Here is a 12,813-nt window from a genome sequence, read left to right as displayed (position 1 = left end):
TCAGGTCCACACTCATCCAAAAGTACATGCAGAGTGCAAGAGAAAGGGGGGCTTAAGTTTAGAGAGGATGTGTGACAAAGTGATTACTCAGGACTACTGGTTGATGGGATTCCTTACCTTCCCCTTCATGGGAGCTTCATAATGTTTCCTTATTGTGTAGTTGTCTCCTGGGATTCCTATAACAATAATAATAATAATAATAACAACTATATAGGACTTCAAGGTTTGCAAAGTGCTTTACAAATGTTATGTCATCATCACAACAACCACTGGATATGGGTATTATTATTATTCCCTTTTTCTTTCTTTCTTTCTTTTTTTTTTTTTTTGCTTTGGCAATCAGGGTTAAGTCATTTGCCCAGGGTCACACAGTTAGTAAGTGTCATGTGTCTGAGGCCAGGTTTGAACTAGGATCCTCTTGACTCCAAGGCTAGAGCTCTATCCACGGTGCCACCTACCTGCCCCTTTAAACAGCAATTTTTTCTTTTTCTTTTCTTTTTTTTAGGCAATTGGGGTTAAGTGATTTGCCCAGGGTCACACGGCTAATAGGTGTCTGAGGCCAGATTTGAACTCAGGTCCTCCTGACTCCAGGGCTGATGCTCTATCCACTGAGCCACCTAGCTGCTCCATTCCCCTTTTTCTAGAGGAGGAAACTGAGGAAATAGACATTAAATGACTTGTCCAGAGTCACACAGCTAATAAGTATATGATTTGAGCTAAATTTGAACTCAAGTCTTCCTGACTCTAACTCTAGCACTCTATCTACCTAGTCTTGCTGAAGATATCTTTTCTCAGCGTACCTAGCTTGTCTTCAACTCCTGACACAGATGGCACTGTGGTTTGGGGATGCTGTTAGGACTTCTTTCAAATTTCACAAGATCATCCTCTGGTCAAAGGGGAAGGCAGGAGAGAGAAGCACTCTTCCAGTCCACCATAATCAATTCCCTCTGGGGATTGGCTGGAACTGTTTCCACTACTGGGCAGGCTAGATTGAAGAATTCTGCATTCTGAACTGGCTTGCTATTTTATCTGAAGACTCATAGGGTATAATTGTGTCTTTTGAGACAACCCCAATATATTTCCTATGTTGCATCATTTCATTTCATCCAATGGCTTTTAATTCTTTCTAAATTAATCAAAAACATCTTGCACCTAATTTAAAGCCATTGATTGATTGAGTTAGTGTTCTCACTTGATAAATATGGGGCAAAAAGAGGATCTTAGTAGTTATTTTAATATGAGTGGGGTGATTGATTGGATCAATCAACCTCCACCCTTTCACTAGCTCCAATTAAAAGATGACAGGTAAAAGTACCTGAGCTTCTGGAAGAAAACAATTCTTCTTTTATCCTGACAGGTACTTATAAACATTCCCTGTCTCTTCACCCAGGTGGCTGAGGAGAAATGAGGTACAAGATTAACAAAGGATAGAAGTTTCTAGGGTTGTTCCTGGACTGTTCATTCTCATTTCTCACTAGTGCACCCCTTTGCTATGCAAGACTTGCTAATGCTGTTGCTGGGATCCCCAAGACTGCACATTAGACATTTAGAATTGTCTGGCATTTTCACTGCTAAAAAAAAAATATGAATAGCTTCTGTTGTGTTGTGTTTCAAATTCATCAAGAGAACTTCAGAAGACCAAAGCCTGTTTTTCATTTTCATCTGTATCTCATAGGCATAAGCAATTGGATTTTGGAGTGTGGGGATAGTGTTTCAGTTATGTATTCAGAAAAGAATATGTTGAATAATTTAATCAAATCAATGACTCATTAATTCTCCTTAAATCCTACTTAGAGCTTATCTAAAGATGCTTCAAAGGTTTCAGTTCCCACACATTAGTTAACAGAGGGATACATTGGGCAATCAAAAAGCGGCCCAGTGTAGAAAAGAAAGAGATGAGTAGATTGAACAGAGAACAGGATAGAGAACAAAGTATATATGCCTAAATGGAAATGTCTTTTTTTTTTCCCTTTCAAGTCAAGAGCATGTCCTAATTTTAAATAGTGGGTCATTAGAAGAATGTTCTTAAGCGGACTAGTTATTAATTGCTATTTTACTATCTCTATTTAATAGGAAATGAAGAAAATTGTATTTTTATCATTTCCCATTGAAGAGAGACAGTAAAAAATACATCTTTTGAAGTGAAACTAAGTAATATACTGTATATAAACATGGGGCATATCATAAAACGCTGATAAATGAAGGAATATATGTGTGAATCTATGTATATGAAAAATTAAACTTTCAATACATTAATAAGCAATGTCATTGGCTTTCATGAATTCACTTATCATCTCTAATTTAATGATTCTCAAATGTACTTATCCAGCCCTAGACTCTCTCCTGAATTTGTCTCACATTTACAGTTTCCTATTGAAATTCAGAACTGGATAAAATTATATGTGTGTGTGTGTGTGTGTGTGTGTGTGTGTGTATGTGTACAAAATCAGGGACTGAATCTTATATAAATTATCATATTACCCATGACCTAGAACAATGTTCTGCACAGAGTGAGTACTTACAAATGCTTTCTACCTCCTATATTACTGAGCAATTGATTCTCCTTTTTGAGCCAGGGATTATGTATTATGCAACAGCATCTCATTGCTGAATCTGTCCATTTCACCAGGCTTCTCTCTCTCTCTCTCTCTCTCTGGTGAGGCAGTTGAGGTTAAGTGACTTGCCCAGGGTCACACAGCTAGTAAGTGTCAAGTGTCTGGGACCGAATTTGAAGTCAGGTCCTCCTGACTCCAAGGCCAGAGCTCTATCCACTGCACCACCTAGCTGCCCCTCACCAGGCTTCTCTTTGACAAAAGGTAAGCTATCTTGACTCTTCTACTTATTCTAACCTTGCTACTAGAAGGAGTTTTCCCTATGCTCTGTTTATACTGTCCTTTAAAAAATGCATAGAAAGATTAAATCCTAGTTCTTAGAGATGATAGAACCTTTGTACATGAGAATTACTAGATGCATTAGGAAGCTAACTGCTCTGTTTCCTCATGTTCTGCTCTGGACTGTATCTTTTTAAAAATTAGTTTGTAGAACAACATGTATAGCTAGAAGAGCTAGTTGAGCTGGTGTGTGGCTGAAGCTAGAGGTCCTATAGGGGGCTTTACTAGGGAATATAATCTCAGAATTCCAGGACATGGGCTTTTGGGGGATAATGGACTTCCAGGAAAACTCTAATAATGTAGTGGCCAAACACTGAAAGGAATTTTTTTCTTTTTTTTTTTTTCAAAATGACAAATTATGAGTGATTCCTTGATTGTCCCCCAGCCTTGTGGCAGTAGCTAGGTATGGTCTGTGTGTTGGTGAGGAGGGGGAATGGATATGATAGCAATTTTTAAAAGACAGCTTGATTTCCTATCTTTTTCATCCCCCTGTAGGTAGAATGTGACTCCAGTGAGCAATAGGAAAGAACACGTTGGTCCTTATCTACCTAGAAATCATGGTGAACTCTAGTGCACAAGAGTTATAACTAGGTACGATTGAGCTGGCCCTAGATGGCCCTTGCTTCTTATATGTTTGTTCTTTCCCGAAATCAGGTTCAAATGTCCAGGAATGGAGGTGATGTAGTAAGGTTTTGTTTGTTTGTTTGTTTGTTTGTTTGTTTTGAGCAACCAGTGCTAGAATTTAGCGTAGCCAATTAGCATAGCCAATGCTACCATTTATTTGTAGAAAATAGATTTTTTGAGATAAGACTTAAGGTCTTCCCCAACTTCAAAACTCCATAATCCTGTGGCATTTGTGCAATCAGGACATCTGATCATCTTTTTTTTTTTCTTCAGGGTTCCTGTTGAAGAACTTTGCCTTCATGACAACATCCTGCTTAGGGAACCTAAACAAGGACTTTGTAGAATTGAAGTGTACAATACCTCAGCCACACACAACTTGTCCTATCTCTACTTATAAACTCATGAGTCTGAAAGGTCTGGAGCTGAAGAGAGCCAGAAAAAGTCCCTGGGCAGCTATTCCAGTGCTCTTAGGAGGAGTCCTGAGAGAAGGACTGGCCCAAGCAAGGCAATTGACCAGTTGTGCTGTTTGGACAGTAGTGAGCCCAGGTGAAATCTAAAATGCCTAACTAGCAAAATTGTAAACTGCTTTATGTTCTGATGAAGTACCAATCAACCTCTCAGCCCATTTTAATTATAAGTAATTTTAAGTTAAGTTACTGAATTCTGTTTAATTCTTTGCATTAATGTACCCTTGTGAGTGTTTGGTGTTTAGCATTCTCTTTTGTGTGTGGGAATAAATTACCTGACCCATACCTTGATTCATATTGAGCACTGAGTACCTCTTTTACTCTACCTTTTTTAGGAAAACTCTAGACTTGTAAGCCACAACGTAAGACTATATCTATTTCTACATCAATACAGAACCTAATGTATCTATATTTATCTACCCTGAGGAGTACCAAAGAGCTTAGTGAGTTAATGTGTGTGAGAAAAGGAAGCTCTGCCTCTTATAAAAGCCCAGACTCCTCAGAACTGAGCCCAGTCAAGTTACATATGTGGGTACAGAGCAGGGTGTGAAGGTATCCCTAGTCCCCGTGGGCCTAACAATTCCTCGAGGTTAGGAACAAAAATACTTCTTCTGAAGCCTTCTCTATCTCTATTCATACACATGCATTTATCAGTTTGCTTTTCTATTCCTGATATGTGGGAATCAGAAAGGACTGGGCTAAATCTCTGGTAAGAATACTGGATGTAATGAATTTTTGGTTAATCTCTGAGGTGTGCTTTTTTTTTTAATGTAAGAAATTCCCCCAGAAAACTTAATTCTCTGCCCTTGTGGTAATCAAAATCAACCAGGACTTTTGGTGCTTGGCAGTTCCTTGGCTGTGCATACATTCTTGTGCACCCTTATTTGTCCACACGCAGGAGCTATTAGTAAGCTTAGCTAACAGAACTATATGGATTCTGCGATAGCTATTGCTCTGTATCCTCAGAGGAGCTATTATTGGAGGCTGCAAAAATGCGAGCAAACGGGAAACAGACTAGCAGTCTTGATTCAGTTGCCTTAAGTTCTGGGCTCAGAGAAGGGATTAAAAACAGCATATAAAAGACAGTGCCAGCCTTTTTCTAGACCTTTAGGATTCTTAGCCATTTTTTGTGCTGTGGACCCCTTTGGTAGTCCAGTGAAGCCTATGGATTTCTCAGAATAATGTATTTAAATGCATTTTAAAAAATTATATAGTGCCTACTATGTGCCAGCTAAGTGCTTTTTATAAATATTTTCTTATTTGATTGTCACAACAATCCTGAGAGGTAGGTATTATTATTATCCCCATTTTACAGTTGAGGAAACTGAGGCAAACAGATGTTGTGAGCTGCCTGGGGTTACACACCTAGAAGTATTGAGGTCATATTTGAACTCAGATCTTCCTGACTCCAGACCTGGAGCTCTATCCTTTCAGTCACTTAACTGCTTTAAAAAAATACGATACACACAGGGTTGTACATTTAATTGGGATTGGCACATGTCAAAACTACCTGAGACAGTGCCCCTCCATGCGGAGGATGCTGGAGAACTCCTGGGAACATGTGATAACATGTAAAAGAAGTGTTTTTGAAAGGCTGGAACATGTGTGGACATTCTGTAACTGGTTCTGGTTAGCTTACCACGGGGATAAAAGAAGTTTGCTTTCATTAGTTGTATAGCTAGAACTGCTGGCATCTTCAAAAGGGCCCGAATCAGCTCTGGCAGTCTGTCATCTGGGGGAAGCAAGGTGACTGTTTAACTCAAGGCATCTGATGAGATTATGTGGTAGAGGAGAGGCCCTTAGGAGCCCATTGTCCTCCAAACCCTTCTTTCCCACCCCCACTGAAACTGGGGATTTTTGGTTTACTCATGCATTCTTTTCTGTTCTAGGTTTAGGGAGTCGAATCTTCTATGTTGGCCAGAAGTGTTAGTTACAGGAATCCAGAAGTCAGAATCCAGACTGCGTGTTTCAGCTGGTAAAATATCGATGCCCCAAGGAACAAAGAATAAAAAGGACCTTGATCTTCAGGGCACCAGATTAGCAGAACTCATTTGACTGTGAACTTGGTGGGACTAATGCTGTGTAGGAAGTAAGCTAATCCACTCTGCCCTCCTCCCCACCCCCACACCCCAGAGACTGAGGTGGTACAGGGGAGATTATGCCCCCAAGGTGATGAGAGAAGGGTTTGTATGGCTCTTCTTGCTATATCGCTTTGTAAAACCCAACTGGAGTTATGTGGTTAAATAAAACTGGGACACTAGTCATTGGCCCCCACAGCCAGTGGGGTCTTGAGCCAGTTGAAATAGAGGAAAGACAAACCACAAACATCTCAGGATATAGATGTAGCAGGCCTGGCCCTGAGAGAGTCGGGCCAGAACATAAAATGTTACACAAAGGAAAACAGTTATATTGAAATACAGGTATCAAAATTTTTTAAACACCAAGTTTACCACGATCAGATTAAGAATCATTGGACTAGCAGGGATGGGGAATCTGTGGCCTTGAGGCCGCACTTGAGGGCCTAGATGGCCACATGTGGCCCTACCTTTGATTGTTGTTCTGTGAGAGCCAGAACTCATCACAGCATTATCAATACGCATCCTTTCTTGTCTGCTTCTTGACACAGTGCCTGGCACATAGTAGGTGCTTAATAGGTGTTTATTAATGAATTGAAATTTGTCTTTGCTCCCCTGTCACCATACTTGAGGGATCTCCACATATCAGTGTGGTAGCATTATTGGCTCAGTGGTGGCTCTGACTCCCCTCCTCATTTGTACTCATTTTCTCTTAGGTGCTCATTTCCAGCTCTGTGTTCTTGGGCATCACTATTCTCACAATGTTTCTGCCTTCTTCCTCTCAAGAAATGGGAAAGGGTTAGCTTATCATAGACAGGGTTACTACAGTAAGTGTTCTTAATTTTTTTTGTGTGTTCATAATCCCCTTTGGTACCAGAATAAAGTTTTTAAAGGTATAAAAATACATAGGATTACAAAGGAAATAAATTATATTGAAATAGTTATAAAATATGTTTTAAAAAAGCTCAAAAACTCTACATTAAGAACCTCGGGAATAGAGAAGACACTAGAGAGTTTGTATGCCAGTGGACTTTATTTCTAGCATCCTGTTACACATTGCACAGTTTAGAGCAAAACTTAAAGAAATATAAACACTTAGGACAAGGTATCTAGGATGTTGACTTCATGTGTAATATTTCCTTCCAAGTTAACCATATCTTTGGTATAGCTTCCATATTCCAGTGCCTCAGCTTTCTTTTTCATTCAACAACTTTTCATTTTTGCTTAGTTTCATGTTGTAGCTCTTCCTTTGTACTGGAAGAGGACCAATGATATCATGATATTGGGGTCAAGGTACTGTGTGTTTGACAGTGGCTAATCAGTCCAATACAAGCTCAGAAGGCCCTACACCCAGTCAGGTACAAATAGTCTATTCAAACATTTGGGATGGAGATGGCTAGATTTGCTCATCTCACACTTCTTTTGTGCTACTATGATTCTGCTTTGCTCATAGAGCACTGCACTTTCTTTAATTTGGGCATGCCATGCTGGGCAGTTCTATGCTAGCATCTCCTATGTCTCACAATTGATACTAAAGTTCTTTAGAAACCTTCCTTGTACCACTTCTTCTGACCTCTCTGTGACTCTTGCCTTGTGCAAAATCTCTGTAAAACAGTCTTTTAGGTAAATACATCTGTCTGGTATTTGGGCTATGTGGCCAGCCCAAAAAAACAGTAAAGTTTGAATGCTTGGTGGATCAGCTTGAGCTTCAGTGTTGGGTACCTTATCTTGCCAGATAATCTTCAGAATTTTCCTAAGACGATCCAAATGGAATCAGTTCAATTTTTTGGCCTGGCACCAGTAGACTGTCTAGGTTTCACAGGCATACAATGATGAAGTCAGCATAAGGGTTCTGCAGACCTTCAGTTTGACACCTGGAAAGTGTACTGCCATTGTGGTTTTGACTATCTTGGCTTCTCTGTTCTAGTTTACTCTGTTCCTCTGTTCCATCTGCCTTATTCTGTTTCAATATCCCATTCTTATTAATTCAACTCATGTTTAGTTTACACTTCTGACTATTCCTTGAGAATTGATGATTCCTTCTCTGCTCTCTGGTTACTTCATTTGCATTAGATTCCCACAGGAATATTGATGGCTCTTGGCTATTAATTCTTCTGCAACTTTTCACATAGCTCTGACAATAAATACCTTTCTCACTAATTCTTAACTATTATGAATCTTAATCCTTCTACTTTTTTTACCTTCATTCCTTGAAATTTTTAACTTTAATTCATTCCATCACTCTTGCTCTAGTGTTAAAAGCCCACTGGATTTTTGGTGTTAAATATCTTCTATCTGCCTTCATAGTAATAGTTATTTTTGATATTAGCTGTCAGCAGTTCAAATCTGTCTTAGCTGACAGTAAGATAATGTCCTGAGGCTCTGGAATATAGATATCTGATAGTAAATAAACAGATAGATATGCACTCAGTGAAAGTAGTGCCCACAAAACCATCACAGGTAGCAGCTCTGCAGTTAATATGGAAGACTAAGAGAATATGAGGAGACAGATAAATGATAGAGAAGATGACAAATGGTGCCACTAAGGTATGATCTCATCAGTGAGTGCCCCTACTGGAGTAAATCTGCCAAAGACCATAAAAATCAGCCTCAAAGAGACAGCTGATTCTGATTTTTTTTTTCAATCTGCCCATCTTTTTAAGCCTCTCTGAGAAAGGTGATTGCAGGGTGGGGATTCCATGTTATTTCATAGCAGTAAGACTGTGAACCAGTAAATTCCTCTATTTCTGTGCTTCTAAGTGTTGCCTCCTCCAGGTACCTGTTACGCAGGTTTTTGATTCTATCTCTCAATTGGCTCATTAAAGATTGGCAGGAGAAAATTTATCCTGTGTTCCTTAGTATAAAATAAAAATAATTATGTGCCACATTATCATTTTAAGGTGAGGAACTGAGATTCAAGGGCCACTGGGTAAAATTCACATATGATTGTGGAGAGTAGTAGGAGGAACCAGTCCACTAGTATGTGATGATCAGATTGTTGGAGGTAAAATTAATTTTTGAGAACTGGCCCTAGAAGACTAAATTAATCAGGCTCTTATGTAAGATCTTGAATCTGATGCTTCGCACCTCTTTATTTTTACCTAGGGAAGAAAATCAAGTCCTTAACTCAGCTTCTCTCTTTCTTCCAATCCTGAAGTAATTCCCCATTTGTATTCAGAATTCTACTTTACCCTTCCACACTGGTTAGCTGAAGTCACAAAAGAGAACAAATGAAGATCATTCTGTTAATCCCCAGGCCAGAAGCCTGCATTTAAGCCCTTATCTTTTTATGGTCTAAAGGGAGTAACTTTTTTCCTGTTCCTTTTTCACCTCATTCACTATACCCTTTACTTTCTCATCTACAGCTTGAAATTTGTTTACTCATTAAACATTAGCTGAAAAATCAACTTTTGAAACCTGGCCATCAATACAGATTTCTACTTTTAAGAGAATTGTGATAGTTTTCATAGAATATAAGGTTTTAAAGAATATTTTTAAATGGTTTTGCCTTGAAGACAACAAGGATAAAAGAGAATCTCAGAATCATAGAATTTTAAAGCTAGAAGGGACTTCAGATAAGATTAAGACCATTTTTGTGTCATATTCTCATTTTCAGGTAAGGAAACTGAGACCTAGAGGGGTAAAGTGGTTAAATGGCTTCCCCAAGGTCACACAGCTAAATAGAGGCAGAACCTTTACTAGGTCTTATGTTTTAGATGGGTTCTGTTCTTTTCAGGTCTAGGCAGCAGCTAACTATGTGCTTTCCTGGGCTCTTGTTTAACTCTGTTTTTCTTTTATGTTCTTTGCTGTAGCCAAACTTACACTTTGATAGGTCAGAGAATTTAATACTGGCTATCTTATTACTTTTATCATTGCTAGCCAGAGTCATAAGTAGGAATTTTTCAGCTGGAGCAAAAAATAGCTAAGGGAGGATTGGTAAAGGGGAGCAAGGTAATAGCAGCTTGGAGGACAGTCCCTCTGCAGGTGTCCCTATCTTTTGCTGGCTTGCAATCTATTCCCTCAACCAGTCTCTGGCTACCACTTCCAGGGACCCTCTTGCTGTGATGCCCCTCTTCTGCAGTCTAGCTCCTCAACAGCTCCTGTAGAGGTATGAGTTAGCAGAGAACTGTGAGGCATGGGGATGGAGGTATCCACATCTTTCCTAGGAGGAATGTGTAGGCACAAAGCCCCAGCCATCCCACCCTAGTTACAGATCTAGGTACAACTTCATCTCTCCCTGAGGCATACATTATTATGAGGTACCCCCTTTCCCTAAAAAAAGTATAGATAAGCTAGTGAATGCACTGACAGAAGGACTATAGACTCACCCTCTGACTAATGTTCCTTGTTCTCACCTTGAGCCACATTGCCTTTGAAAGATGCATGTCTGGAACCACAGAGGGTTAGTCACTTTAGAGTCACAGTTCCTGTGTGTAGGCACCATCCTTCATCTCCACAGTTATTGTTCTAATCTACCAGCTTCAGCTGCTGTTCTACCTCCAAAATTGTCATTCAAGTCATTAAAAGTTTTGTTCACTGAAGAATTATAGTCAGTGTGTGTGTGTGTGTGTGTGTGTGTGTGTGTGTGTGTGTGTGTGTGTGTGTGTGTGTGTGTGGCAGGCAGGTGGATGGTGGGGGGTAATGATGATAAGCTTTTATTTTGGGGACAGCACAGTTTTTTCTCCTTTTACTAAAGAAGAGTACTTTTAAAATCAATTATTTTGTTCTGAAAGGGCCCCATGACATTTTCACTGGATAAAATTAGTCATGATGACATTAGATTCTGATTTCGGAATCCTTTTAGATAAAACCATTGTGCTCTATCTCAACAGTTGGAATACTAATAACACCTCAGCAGATGAAGCTGGAGTGATTAACACTTATGTCATCCTGAAGCAATGATTACTTTACATCTGATCTCAGTGTGATTCCAGCCCTAAAATTTATAGGAGAGAGGGGGAAAAAAGAGAAAGATCTTGCAATATTGTCAGAAATAATACTATTGTTAGAAATAATGTTCTCTGAAAGTCATACTTCAAATTTAGTGAATTTTTTCAGCCTTCTCTGAGTACAAACATGGTGAAAATGAATTAAAGGAGCCTCTCTCCATTTTAGCACCAGTCTTTAAGGCAGAGTATACCTCTCAATACACTCTCCTTTTAATAAGTAGAGAGAATATAGGCCAAAAGTAAAAAGAATTTTTTGGATTATATCTCTTTAGCTGAGGTAGAAAACAGCTTCAAATGCAGTTTCTTCTTCCTGCTCTGTCCTGCCTTCTTCTTTCTGTCTCTGTTTCCTTTGTTTTCTTCCTTTCTTCTTTTTTTCCCACATTAATTTTTCTTTTTTGTTACTACATTAAGAAAATTCTTATTTAAAAAAACAACACACAATTCCATAACACATCACACTTGGTAAGACATGCTGAGGCTTGGGCATAAGGCAGATGGCTATTGATCAAATTGTGTCCTGCACTGTGACCACATACATCTATAGGTTGTCCTATCTACCTAGGCCCAGTTTAAGCCCTGACATCTGGTGCAGAGGATGAAAAGGCATTCTTGACAAGAGTTTCCAAACTAAAGGAACATATATACATGCTCAGTGACTTCAGCACAGATTTGGGATGATAAAAATAATATTTTAAAATATGTTTCAATATCAAGAAATGAAAGAGGACGAAGTATAGACTACTTAGAATCCTCATGCATGTATGGTATGAATACAACATATATGAAGAGAGTTGGAAGATTCTGGATTTGGCAAGCAATGAAAAACAATGCAAAGCATGAAACTATCTCAAGGAAATGACTACTAATAAAAGAGTTATTTCAGATTTAGTTGTTTTGTGCATACAGGTCATCAACTGTTTAGGGCAAAGGTCAAAATAAATACCAACATAAATGAAAAAGTAAAAATGAGAAAAAATTGCATGTTACTATACCAGTCCCAACTGAACATATTTAAACAAGTCATCAACTCCCCAAAAAATATGAAATGGGAAAAAATAAAGATATTGACTGTCATTCTATACTTTTCAAAATCTAATGTCATTTTCCTCCACAAAATTGTGCAGATGAGCTTTTAAGTCTAAACAACTACTACCTTTAATTGGAAAGCATGTGGTGTCCACGTGATTTGCATTGATTAAACTTCTCTTTACAATGGTGATTGTCAGTGTTTTTATGGGTTTTTTTTTTCCTATTTCTCACTTCCCATGAATTTTCAAAAATCTCATTCTCTACTCTGGCTTTAGTTCCACATGGCATGGTGACTTGAAATTCTTCAGAATAATACCATCTCCTTCTACCTTGGTTTTTAATGATCTTTTAAACATTTTTTACTTATGTATCACAGTCCAAGTTGGCAAAGAAAATAGAAACAAAATTAAAGTCCAGTAGCTCTGCCTTTTCTCCATCATCCATTATCATTATCCTATTAGCTCTCTGAAGTGGTCCCACTTATTTTTTGATCTTACTCTTGCTCCCAACAGCTTAAAAAATTTAAAAAAGCCCTTTTAGTTGTTCTAGCATTCATCACCAGCTTCATTTCATCCTGGGTTTTGGCACTGCTGACAACATTCTTATAGGATTCTGCTAATTTTTCTAGAGTCATTCTTCATTATCTTCCCTTCCTTCCATCTTCAATATGTATCATTTAAAAATGCAAGTTGGTTGATGGTGTCCCCTCTCTGTCCAAATCAGAATCTTTAGACAAATCCTAGTCATTCTCTACGGGAATAATTTTTTGCCTGTTGGT

This window comes from Phascolarctos cinereus, unplaced genomic scaffold, assembly GCF_003287225.1.
Source record: "Phascolarctos cinereus isolate Bilbo 61053 unplaced genomic scaffold, phaCin_HiC Scaffold_4;HRSCAF=312, whole genome shotgun sequence".
NCBI classification, from domain to species: Eukaryota; Metazoa; Chordata; class Mammalia; order Diprotodontia; family Phascolarctidae; genus Phascolarctos; species Phascolarctos cinereus.
This window is presented reverse-complemented; position numbering follows the sequence as displayed.